Source organism: Taeniopygia guttata, chromosome 5 (assembly GCF_048771995.1).
Source record: "Taeniopygia guttata chromosome 5, bTaeGut7.mat, whole genome shotgun sequence".
NCBI classification, from domain to species: Eukaryota; Metazoa; Chordata; class Aves; order Passeriformes; family Estrildidae; genus Taeniopygia; species Taeniopygia guttata.
Window position 1 is genome coordinate 50557544 of NC_133030.1, and position 12005 is coordinate 50569548.

At 40.0% G+C, this 12005-nt stretch overlaps 1 long non-coding RNA gene across 1 annotated transcript; it reads right to left on the bottom strand.

The window, feature by feature from the left end:
• Positions 1 to 343: 343 nt before the first annotated feature.
• LOC140684332 (uncharacterized) lies at positions 344 to 11735 on the bottom strand. Its single transcript, XR_012056487.1, has 2 exons — positions 9005 to 11735; positions 344 to 8157 (listed from the first exon to the last, which is right to left on the bottom strand). It is a non-coding gene; the product is annotated as an uncharacterized lncRNA (long non-coding RNA).
• Between the last annotated feature and the right edge of the window lie 270 nt (positions 11736 to 12005).

Genomic DNA, 12005 nt, shown 5'->3' on the forward strand with positions numbered 1-12005 from the left:
AATATCCTTATTTTGTTACAGAGCCATAATACTTGTTTAGCATTCTGTTATTCATGTGCTGAGATGATATTGATTATATTAGTAGGAGTCCACCTATGGAGTTCATGCTGGGGTAGTCAGACAAATTAAAGCAAATTTCAGTCCAAGTTTAAGACTATAAGATGGAACAGATAGCAGAGCTGGTAATTTCAATCTTTGTTATCAACATGCTGATTGTCCCTGCACCATTTTCCTGACTTTGCTGGTTTTTATCACAGTGCAAGGCCAGATCCCGCTCTGGGGAAATCTGCAGTGTACTGGCAGCACAGGCTGCAAACTGTGTCTTAATAAGGTGTATTTTATAAAAAAGAGCACCTGTTGGTCACAAAATAGGAATTTTTTTTCAAGGAAAGCAATTATAAACTTGAAAAGGATAGAAAGATTAAGAAGAATGGGTTAAGAGAGGTTTGAGTCTAAGCACAGTGTGGTGATTTCACTAAAATCTTGATAATTTAACCCAATTCTGCTTGTGCACAAAAGTACGAACAACAATTGAAAGAAAAAAAGAAAGAAAGAACTTCTCCATGTGTCTTCAGATAGCACATACATTCTTTATAAAATTTATGTGGAGTACAGTGTATAAAATATGGTATGCACTAAGCCAGTAATAACCAAACAATTTGAGACCATGCAAAGTTTTCCCATTTCTCTTTCGTTTCTTAAAATCAAAACATAATTTTATTTCAAGAACATTGAACAATAATATATAGAGAACTTAACTCTGCAAGAAAACAAGGTCCCAGAGCTCTTCAGAATGATCTCTTAAAATCTGCTGGAGATATGCTGGGGCCAGGCTTTCTCAGAGGCACTGCAGATTCCATTTCTGCCATCTCTGGCTATCCAAATAGCAGTGCCAGGCTGTAAGACATGGAAATGCTTTCCCTCCAGACTGCCTCAAGATCCCAGGCACTGTGCAGACAGAGGAAACTGCTTCTGCAGAAACCATCGTGGTCCAGCCAAGGGGTGGGGACAGAGATGTGTCACTGCCCAGCTTGCTGAGTGTGTTCAGATGCTGCTGCCCATCCCAGAGCTACAGCCAGAATCACTGGCCCAGCCAGGGGTGCAGGAGGACGTGGAGCTGGAGCCAAGCAGAAGGCTGTGGTCCTGCTCTGCATGGCTCCTCTGGTTTTGATAGACAGGGATCTGAGTATTAATGTTACACATAGTTGCAAAGATGAGGAAGAAAATTGACCAGAAATACCAAAAGGACCAGTATTTCATTAAGGAGGATAGATTTATTGACTGTCTAGACTGAAGCTAGTTTTGTATTCACACTTTAAAACTTTTAATTAAGGTTTACACTTATACTGTCTAGCCATTCCCAGGTTAGTTTTATGAAAACATTAACCTTGACATTTTGACAACTTTTTCCTTTCATTTAGTCTCTCATTTAAAATTGTTTTCATTGTCTGTGGTTTAGTGATTCCCTTGGTCCGCTTACACAACCAAGCCCTTTGAAGAGTGACAGCTCAGCGTGCCCAGCGGCAGCTCCCAGCGCAGCATTTAATTCTCAATTCCAGCTGAGCAGTGGAGCTCTGCCTCTGTGGCACTGCACCAGCATCACACCGGGTTTTGCAGGCAGGGATGTGAAGTTTGCCTCCACACCTGCACAGTGCACCTGTGAGAACAACACTGTGGTGCCTCGGCAGCTTGTGGGACCAGGGGCTGGCAGAGGATGTGGGGCTCTCCCTCACCTTTGTGCCTTGGCAAGAAGCTCCTGCTGTCCCTCCTGCCATCACATGCACACACAAGTCCTGTACCTCCCAGGGCAGTCTGTTTCTCTCAAAGATGCTTCAGCTTCTGCATGGGAGTCCCTAAGCAGTTCCCAGTAACTTCTCTCCTGTGCTGGGATCAAGGACAGCATGCAAAGATTCCTGACAGTGCCACATGTTGATTTGAAAAGTACAAGTTCAGCATTGTTGTATCAGGAAATGCCCTAAATCACCTAAGAACTTACTGCAAGACATACTTAAACCTTTCTGCCCCAGCTCTCTGAAGATATTTAGGCAGAAATGTATGTAAACTGTGTATGTTTACAGTGATGCAGGGAGGTGCTGTGAAAGTCTTACAGGAATGTTTCCATGGCTCACACCAATAAACAAACCCTCAAATTTTGCCTGTGTATTTCTTCTCAGCTGCTTTTCTCTGCAGAGCTGCTGTGGTTATTAACTCATTGGAGCCTCACAGGGGATGAGGTAAGACATTTGGGGGTTAATGGCAGCACTTTGATAGACAAGTAGAGAGAGGGAAGTAGTAATGTCTCTCCCTAGGGAGACAGGACAACACATCAACTCTTAAGAAAGCAATAACCTTCACCTCTGCATCCCTGCATGTCTTTGTTTAAGACCGCATTGTACTGGGGAAATTAAATTCCAATACACTGACCTTATGTGAGAAACTGGTCTTTCAATTTTACTGGAAAAAAGGAAAATGAAGGATTTTGTTTCTTGAAACAAAAGAGGAAAACTGGTAAGATGGCATAATTCAGACCTTCCTATGGAAGGAAGGAAATTTTGCTTAAAGAAATGTTGCTGAAAGAAATTGCCAGAGAACAGAAATGCCTGCAGAGAAGCAGGAATGTAAATAATGTGGTTGTGCCCGACCTTTCCTGCAAAAGATTCCTGCACGTCCTCCTGCTTCTCTTTCAAGCATTGTCCAGCATGTTGACTGGATAAACTGAGTGCACTCTCTGGTTCCAGTGGTAGGAGTCCAAGATGAGACGACTGAGTTGCTTGCTCTTACCAAAGGTGACTTTCTAACTCGAGTGTGGATCAGAAACTAAACATTTTACAAAGTAGGGCTACCCAAAATGCGAGAGATTCTGCCTCATGCAAGGCCAAAGGGAAAAGAAGGCTGGGACTGCATTTTTAATACTGTGTGGGAATCCAGGTTCCCAAGACAGGCAGTGAACATCCTTGTGAGCATGAGGGAACAGTGAGGAGAGTGTGTGACCCTGTGTCACCATTTCCCTCCTGGAGATGGTGACAACATGTTTATAGCAGGAACACAGTCCCTGTCCCAGCGTGGGGTGAGGCAACAGGGACCTGAGGAACCAAACAAATACCACTTCTACTCCTGAATAGCAAGTACATCTCTCTGGTTGCATAAAGTGAGCATCTGAGGATTAACTGTAAAAGGATAAATGTGTGATTTTGGTATTGGAATTAGGGTTTAGAGAAATCTGATGAAGCAAGTAGTGTATAGGGCTTGACATAAAATAGGCCTGGTAATGAAACTGATGAGGGAAACACCCTTGGGAATCCTGGAATAGAGCTTCTCATTGATCTCTTCTGGCACTGAGAAAGAAAATTACAGGTCTACAGATTGACAAGCACTGTGTGAGGAAAAAAATTAGATTACACTCAGGTGATAATCCCAAATCAAAAGGAGTTCAGAATAAAGAGAAGTGTCTAAGCCTTTTTGTTTGTAACTGAACTTTACAATCATGGATGCTACTCCCTGAGGACATGACTGTATTGACAATTTCAAAAATTAAATTTAAAAGGAAAAAAAAAACCAAACAGGAGAACAGATACACTGAGTTATCAATAAATTGCTTTCTTTGCCATGCAGAAGAAGGAAAAGACTGGCCAAAATCATCTTGATTAATTTTGTAGCATCCTAAGGTAATGCTCTTTTTTCCTCAGAGGAAAATATTTTTAATCACTCCCAGGATTAATCAGTGGTACTGATTTACCACTAACAATTGATTTATTATTTATTAACAGTTTATTAATATCAGAAAAATGTAATCTATTTTCTCACATTAGTTTTCTTTACTAACTTCACCTACATTGGATTGTAAAATTTGGCCCAGGAAGCCATCCTTTCAACACATTTGACCCTCACTGATAAGAACATTGATTTTGTTTTAGGGAACCTGGTCTGGCATTGTCTCTGACACAAAAGTTATGTATGAATTTGGGATCTTCATTTTTTGGGTCTCATTTTCCTTTTTGTAAAACATGACTTTTCGGAAGAGAGTTCCCCATCTTCATCCTCCTAATAGCTGGAATTCTTCTTCTAGTTTACCGGATGGATGTGATTGTGGCAAGTTTTCATATAATATCTTTATCTAAATATCTCTATTAAATTAAACAGTTCCTCTCATGGCAGTTAGTTCTTGGATGTTTACAGACTGCAATTGTCTCCTCTTTCAGTGTTTTACTGTGCAAGACAAGATTTCCAGCCTTCTGTCATGAGAAAATGTTTCTCTGATCACCTCCATAAGCCCCTCCATGCCTCTCTTTTGATGCGAGATCTTATGTGCAGTATCCAGATGGGATTTCTCTATGTTTGTATAAGAAGTTCCAGTAAGAAATTTTGCAGAAATGCTGGTCCCCTAAGAAAAAAAAAAAAAATCTTAAAAGAATCTTTCTGACCCTGTTCACTTATAAAAATAAATAGGAAAGGGACATGTGCTTGTGGTATTCCAATAACCCAACACCATGTCTGTCAGTCTGTCTTTACTCCCAACACACAAGGAAGGTTCAGCTGAACACCCAGCATTTCTTGGAGCACAGCCTAAATAAAATTTAAAAATCAAACAATATGGAAAAAAAAAAGAAGCCCAACCAAAACAAAAAACCAAAACCAAAAGTGTGTTTGAGTTGCTGTATAGCTATTATTTAATAAGTGTTAGGCAAGAAAACACTTGAAAGAACTTGAAACCAGACACTGCCTAGTGACTGCTGCTCTGATTTACTTTTTTTCTAAAGTTTATTTTGCACTTACAGTTTGTGAACTGATCTGGCTTAGACTTTAAGATGCTAGCATTATGTCTCCAGATTGAAGGATTTTGTTGTGCCACTCCTTGTTCCTAGTGCCAGGTTCACAGTCAGAAGAGAGTCACCCATGAAGATTTGTTCATGCAGCTAAGCTAACTTCCATGGGTAAAGTTCAAAAAGAAAAGGTCAGTTATACATATGTAGTTTTCTTTATGTTTAGTTTTCTGACTTATGAGGAGGAGTCTTTGTGAAATAATCCAAAAAGAATTTTTGTTTGCTTTTTGTTATTTGTGGAAAATACTGTATAGAAATAAGGCTTTTCCTGAAGTTGTCTAAAAACAAGCTGAATCCAAAATACACTTAAACTTGGAAAAAAAAAAAAGAGACGAATGAGGTGAGGCTCTGGTATGTCTAGTCTTTTGGCTTCCTCCTAACTTTAGATGTACAAAAAGTTTACTTTTTTTGGGAAGATTTAAAGCAGAACTCCAAACTGGCTGCTAGAAGTTTTAGTCTTTCAACATGTCTTTGTAATCTCATTTCTGTTAGAACTCTCCTCTTTTTTGTGTTTTGTTTGTTTGTTTGTTTGGTTGGTTGTTTTTTTTTTTTTTTTAATCTAAGCAGTGGGTCTCCCAGGCTGGCTTTATTATTTTGCCGCATCTTGAGCTAATAGTTTGCCGATGCTTGTGAATATCTCAATTTTTCAAGGAAGCTTGTTGTGTTGGAATTTTGTTGCTTGGAAAGGAAGGCTCAGGTGCATACCAAAAGGTTTCTGCCTTGTGACTGTTTCAGACTCACTGCAGTCTTTCCTTAATCTATATATCTATCTCACAAAAGCAATATTTAGAATATGTGTGTCTCAAATTCATGCATTTTTTAAATATAAAAAATGAAGACATTTTCTTGTCCCTTTTGGTACAATCCAAAAGGTTCCCATGGGGTTTAGATCAGGCATGGTGGTGTTTTAGGACAAAACATGTTCTGATCCATAGAGTTAATGGAATTAACCTGGGAAAGGTTTTAGTCTGCTTTAAAACTCTGGTTTAAAAATACTTACTTTTAGTAGGGAGGAAATTGCAGTTGCCTGTTTTTTTAGGAGTGCTTTATTTCTGTTACCCTCATTCCTAATTAGATTGCTCTTCAGTACTTAGCTTCATCTTTGTGCTGACATTACATAAACATAAAACCCCACTTGGAAACACAGAATAGTATTTTGCATTCTGGATCCTTCTCTAGATGAAGTTCCTGGGTACCTTGCACTCACAGGTATCTAATACCAGCAACACTGTACCACAAGATGAATGTACCTGACCCCAGGTAGAACAAAACTGCACTTTGTCCTTGAATAAAAAAATGACTCCTCTGTGGCAGGAGTTTATTATATAAAACATGTTTCTTGGTTCTCTTTTCATGCCATCAACTCTTCCTTCTTCCACTAATAGAATAAAGAATAAAGGTCAGAAAAAATGGATACTAAACTGCAGTTGTGAATACAAACACTAACTTTATTTGTGTGATTGCCTCTTTTGCAGAAATCTCTACCCACAGAGTCAAAATTGAGGCAAAAATGTCTCAGAAAAGAGCAACTATCTTAAGTCTTGGCCCATTGTTATCTCTTTTCCAGGCCAAGCAATTCTTTGCTACTGAATTATTTACTGAGAAGGAGAATCAGCTTTATTCATCAGAGGAGCATTAGAATCCAACAGGACTGTGAATACATATTTAAAATGTTTACTGGTGTGTTTGAGGATATTCATTTAAAGCCTTTAGAGACTAGGTTGTTCATTACAGCTTCAAATGAGGTTTATCCTAACTGTTTTTTAACTTTCCAGATGCTTGCCTTGGCTTTTTGTTCTGCCCTGAGTGTGTGGCTTTTTGTTTTGTGCTGAAGGTATCAGAAGCAAGATGTTATCTGCGATATGAGACTACCTTATGCAGACATGGTGTGTGGCATTTTAGCCTTGAATTTATCCATGTTGGGTGATAGAGGGCAGGGGGAATTCCATTGAAATATGCTGGCGGGGGAGGAAATTCCAGTTCTCCTTCTGTTTAAGGCTGCAGTATCATTGCCATATTATCCCACTATGCTTGAAAAGCATGTAATAGCATTACACTGGATGTCTTGCTCATTAAATCACTCTCATTCTGCTCCTGGTGCAATCAGAGATAAACAGTGCTAATACTTCCTCATAGCTATTAGTATTTCAAAATCTTACACTTCAAATAGTTCCTTTACATTTCCTCAAGATTTTTCAGTCTTCTTTTGGATTATTTCTCAGAATGGAACACAATGAAATATTTATTAAGCTTTCTGGAGAAGCTCTGGAGGCAGGATTTATTAATAGTGAAAATTCAGTACTGATGCTGTTGTTCTCAACTGATAAAAGGTTTTATGCCTCTGTATGTTATATTTTTACTTTTTAAGAGATGACATAGCTTGCAATGGTTCGATATCAAAACCTTTCTCTAGCTCCTGATCTGGCAGAATACTAAATCCTCTGTGTTTAGGGTTAACAGCCAAATCTCCTGACCTGTGCCTACAAACTCAGCTCTACTTCTATCAGCTAAGGCAAAACAATTTATGTAGTCTGCTGTTCACATATTTCTCTCAAGGCTGCTTCTGATTGCCAGATCTGACTTCTCTTTTGATGGTTTGCATCTTAATACCAATGCTTCACAGAAGTATCTCCATCCCCTCTGCCTATGCCTCTGCCATTTAGGTTGCTATATCCCTGTACAGTAGTCCATGATCCACTTCCAGTGATGCATGATATGACTGAGATTAGGGGTATTACAGTTTTGCTGGGGTGGAAATAGACGGGTTTTGTTATTGCAGCGATGGTGGGCAGAGCTTCTCTTCCAAGAAAACTTGATCCCTTTCTGAGCCTTTCTGAAATGCTAAGCTAATTTTACATTCTTTCCATGCATTTGAAGCACCTGTGGCTAAAGGAACACTTTTAGAGATTAAGCGATGCAAAGCTAATTCTTCCTGGTGGTCAAAAACTCTTAAGTGTCATCTTAAAGACTCCAGACTGTGGGGCTCAGGGCTCACCATGATGTGGCAGGGATTAAGGCATTTCTGTGAAACATTCGCGGTATAAAAGGATAACACAGTCCTCAAACACATTGATGTTAAATCCTTTGTTTTACATTGGCAATCCTAAGTATATAATAGCATTTCAGTACAAATTGCTTTCTGCCTTTAAATACAGTAAGTAAATACAACATAAAACTCATTGTTCTGAATGTAAAGCATTTTAAGTCAGTGTTTCTAAAACAGCAACTCCCAGTGCTCCATCAGCAGTGTGATCTGAGCAGGCTTCACCTTCCTATAACCTGCAGAGGATGAGAGAGTGGGCAGAGACCTGATCTTTCTCAAATCCACCTGTCTCATCTGGAAGAGAAAAAAACAGAATTATGTGTAATAATATTACAGGGGTACAAGCCAAAGCCTGGTCTTCCCTTATGATTTCTTTTTCAACAAATAACAATAGTTGTCTTCTTGTCCCCAGATTGCCTTCAAAATACACTTTCTTCTAGTGAGAAGCACAGAACCCTTTTAGAAATCAATGCCAGCAAACCATATGCTGTCTGGTTTTCATTAAAGATACACTCTGATGAAACCCCTCACCTTAAACCAAACCTTTTCTGTCCTAGGTGGGCTGGAAGTCTGTACTTGATGATTGCAGTCGGTAAAACACAACCCACTGTGACGTGACCAGAGTTCTAGCACATACAATCACCACACCTCACTGTCTAGTTTGTGATGGGAAATTACTTGCTGGAAGGAAATGTTCTGTTGTGCCCCAAAATTAATGATGGGTTATGGGTAAACCTATAGAAAATTTCTTTAAGAAAGATCTCGTTAGAGTAGCTGAACTGTCAGTAAGTAGAATGATGGTGGGGTTCGTTATCTATATGGATTACTTTTATTCTAGCTCCTTGTTCTGTCTTGATGTTTGCTAGTTTGGTACCTGTCTAACATTAAATTATTTATCTGAGAACCATAGGGTTAGTTGAAATCCAGAGGTCTTTGCGCTCCTCCTCTGCTGTGGAGAGGGGATAAGATGTCCCTTAGCAATTACCATTGAAATTGCAAGAGACCAAAGCCTTTACCTCTCATTAATGTCCAAATCTGTTTTGACTTATTTTTCTCACTTTGTCTAGATTTAATTAGAATTTTAAAGAAAATGCAGCTTGATGGCTATAATAACCATCCAGGAATAATTTCTGCACCTTACCATGAGTTTTCCTGCTCCTTATTGAGGAGCACTGCCGCAGTAACTCTCCTCCTCCTTGGGCAAACAATTATCTCTCGGAATGTTTTCACGCCGAGTGTGAGCAGCGGCCAGAAGAGAGCTGCGTTGAGTGCGTAGGGACGAGAAATGCCTGCCTCGACAGGCTGCTGGGAGCGCGGGGCTCGCTGCCGGTTCTGCCGGCCCGAAGGGGCTGCGGCCGCAGCGGAGCGGCCGGAGCGGCCGGATCGGAGCGGCCGGAGCGGCCGGAGCGGATCGGCCTCCGCGGAGCTGCGCCCGCCGCCCCCCGAACCACCGGGACACCAGCTATTGCCTAGAAATGAGATGAGCTCTTAGATCATTGCAGCCTGAAAGCAAAACCGAGCTGGACCGCTCGTGGCTGAAAATTTTAAGCAGACCCTTCTACCTCCAATTTTTAAACTTTTTTAAAGCAGTCTTTTACTTTTTTTTCCCTTTCACCCATTAGCAGAATCTACGAAATGACATAAAGTGCCCTTATATTACCCAATTGTGACTATTTTGGGCCTGGAATTTTTCTGGTGCCTTGCCTTTCTCCTCTGCTGGTTATTATGAACCCTGTATGCAGAGGTAATAAAATTGCCTTGAGGAGAATATGAAAGTGAATCCCTTTGAAAAAAAAAAAAAAATCCAGTGCAGTCACATTATCCCTTTTTCTCTAAGAAAAAGTAAAAGAAAATATCTCTGGCTGAGTCCTTCTCTGTCCCTACTTGGTCTGGCCATGCCTGAGGTAGGGTGGCTCAATTTAAATGATACTTTTGGCCTTTTGGCTCTGGGTTAATATCTTTGTTTTCTGTTCACAGGCATCTGACTGCAGTGTGGAGTAACTGAGTAAAAAGTGATATTCCACTACATTAATCTCTGTGTTAATCTTCTCCCTCCTGAGTAGGGCATTAAACCCCAAGGAAAGAAGGAAATATTTTAATGTGTCTCACCAAGGCATGGTATAATCTTAAGGATCTGTTTTAATAGCCAGAATTGGTTATTAATTGCCAATAATCTAACAGTCTTTGTTACAAGGGAGAAACAGCTGGAGACAGCCATGCAAACAGCACCAAATGTCTCCTTTGTTGTTGGTATCAAATTTACAGGCAAAGTTCAGATTTTGCACACTTAGTTTGGATAAAATCCAGTTTTTCATAGAAGTCTGGGATGACCACTGTGTTCTTACACCCAGGAAATGTGCCTGGAGCAGGGTACAGGGCTTGTGCTGGATGAATCGGTGGAGGCTTAACCAATGATCCAAAGGACACTTGCCAGCAGCACTCAGGAGTGAATCCTTTGTCTCTGCTAATGACAATATGAAGCCTGTGTGCCTGACAGGTACATAGTACATCCAAGGGGACACAGTCTTGCATTTTCTGTCTCTGCTAGACTAAGCATGTTCTAGCTAAAAGCAGGCACAGGAGGGCTTTACTGCTCACCAGATCTGTGGTCCTGCTGTTGGAGGCAACTGCCATTCCTCTTGCCAAAGTGTCTTTGCTTGGAAGCTAATTATTGAAAATGTTTCCTCCCATTTCTGCAGCTGTGGCTTTGCTCCTGAACCTGTGTCCTTGGGTGATTCGAAGACTTCCCATTTCTAGCCTTAAGACATTCATGGGCAGTTTATAACCCTTTGACTAAATCAGGTAGATGACACAAAATCCTAGCTACAAAAATGCTTTATGCTATAAACATTAAAAATTCTATGCATTGGATAATTTCATATTGAAAGTAAATATCAAATTAAGCTCAGTCTGAATGCCAGTCCATCTTGAGATAATATAAAACTTTTCCAGAAGATTGCCTGAACTGAGTCTTTCTTTAGATACCGTCTTTCTTGATTTCTGATGCTACTGGTTCAAAATTTCTGCTTATTCTTGCTATCTAATTTCACAACATCCCCTCAGTCTGATGCCGTTCCTGTACCTAGGGGATTGCTAGGGGACTCTTACTTTTTTTTTGGTGACTTTGCAGAACAACTAGAGAAATAACAAGCCCAAAGAAAAAAGGTAATTCTACAGTTTGGTCACCTAAGGTACATACAGTATTGCAAAGTTTAATAGAAATAGATCTTTACACTTGAAGAAGCAATGTTTGAAAGGCAGGTGAGATGTTTCAAAGAAAACTGCCTCCATGTGAAGAATAAGGAATGTGTTCCTTTGGAACACAGTGTGGCTTGAAGCATACAGCTCTCCCAAAATCTGAATCATCCTGTGGATGTGATGATGTCCAGAGGATATTGAAACAGACAGGAAGAAGAAAGTCAAACAATAAAGGCAGAATGAAAGAAAAATGAACACTAAGATTAATATTTCAGCAGTCTATTTAAAACCATGTTATTAAAGCGCTTGAGGCATTAAATTTGCTGTTCTGACTAGTGTGGGAAATAATTTTATTTTAAACATTGTGCAATCTTGGAGAACTTGCAGAAGTTTTCAACCAAAGTAATGCATTATGCATCTGAATTGGACAGAAAAAAAGTGTAAATCCTACATATAATAAAAATTGATGGAAGCATAAAAATGCCTGGAATTTAAAAATAAATTATGAAGAGCATTCAAGGAGATTAAATCATGTAAAGAAAGAATAGTGGAGACAAAGCAAACTTTACAAAAAAGAACAACTGGGAATTTCATCACAAGATTACGCAAAGATGTTTAGGATACAGTTTTCCCACTGGCTAAAGATAAGCCACAAAGTAAAAGCTAAATCATCTACTTGCAGGAAACCAGAAACAGGGCCAATGTCTGGGTGATTCCAGTCCTCACTGCTGCTGATAAACAGCAAGGTACCTACTGTGACTTCCAAAGAGGACTGTGGGTGCTGATGTCCTCTGCACCAGACTGCCTGCTGGGAGAGAAGAACCTGCTGGAGGGCTCAGCTACAGTCTGCCCCACAGCCCAGCAGAAACAGATTTCCCACGTTTCTCATTCCCAAGGTGAGAGGCCATAGGAGTGGCAATTATTAAAATGCAAGCTGATCCAAC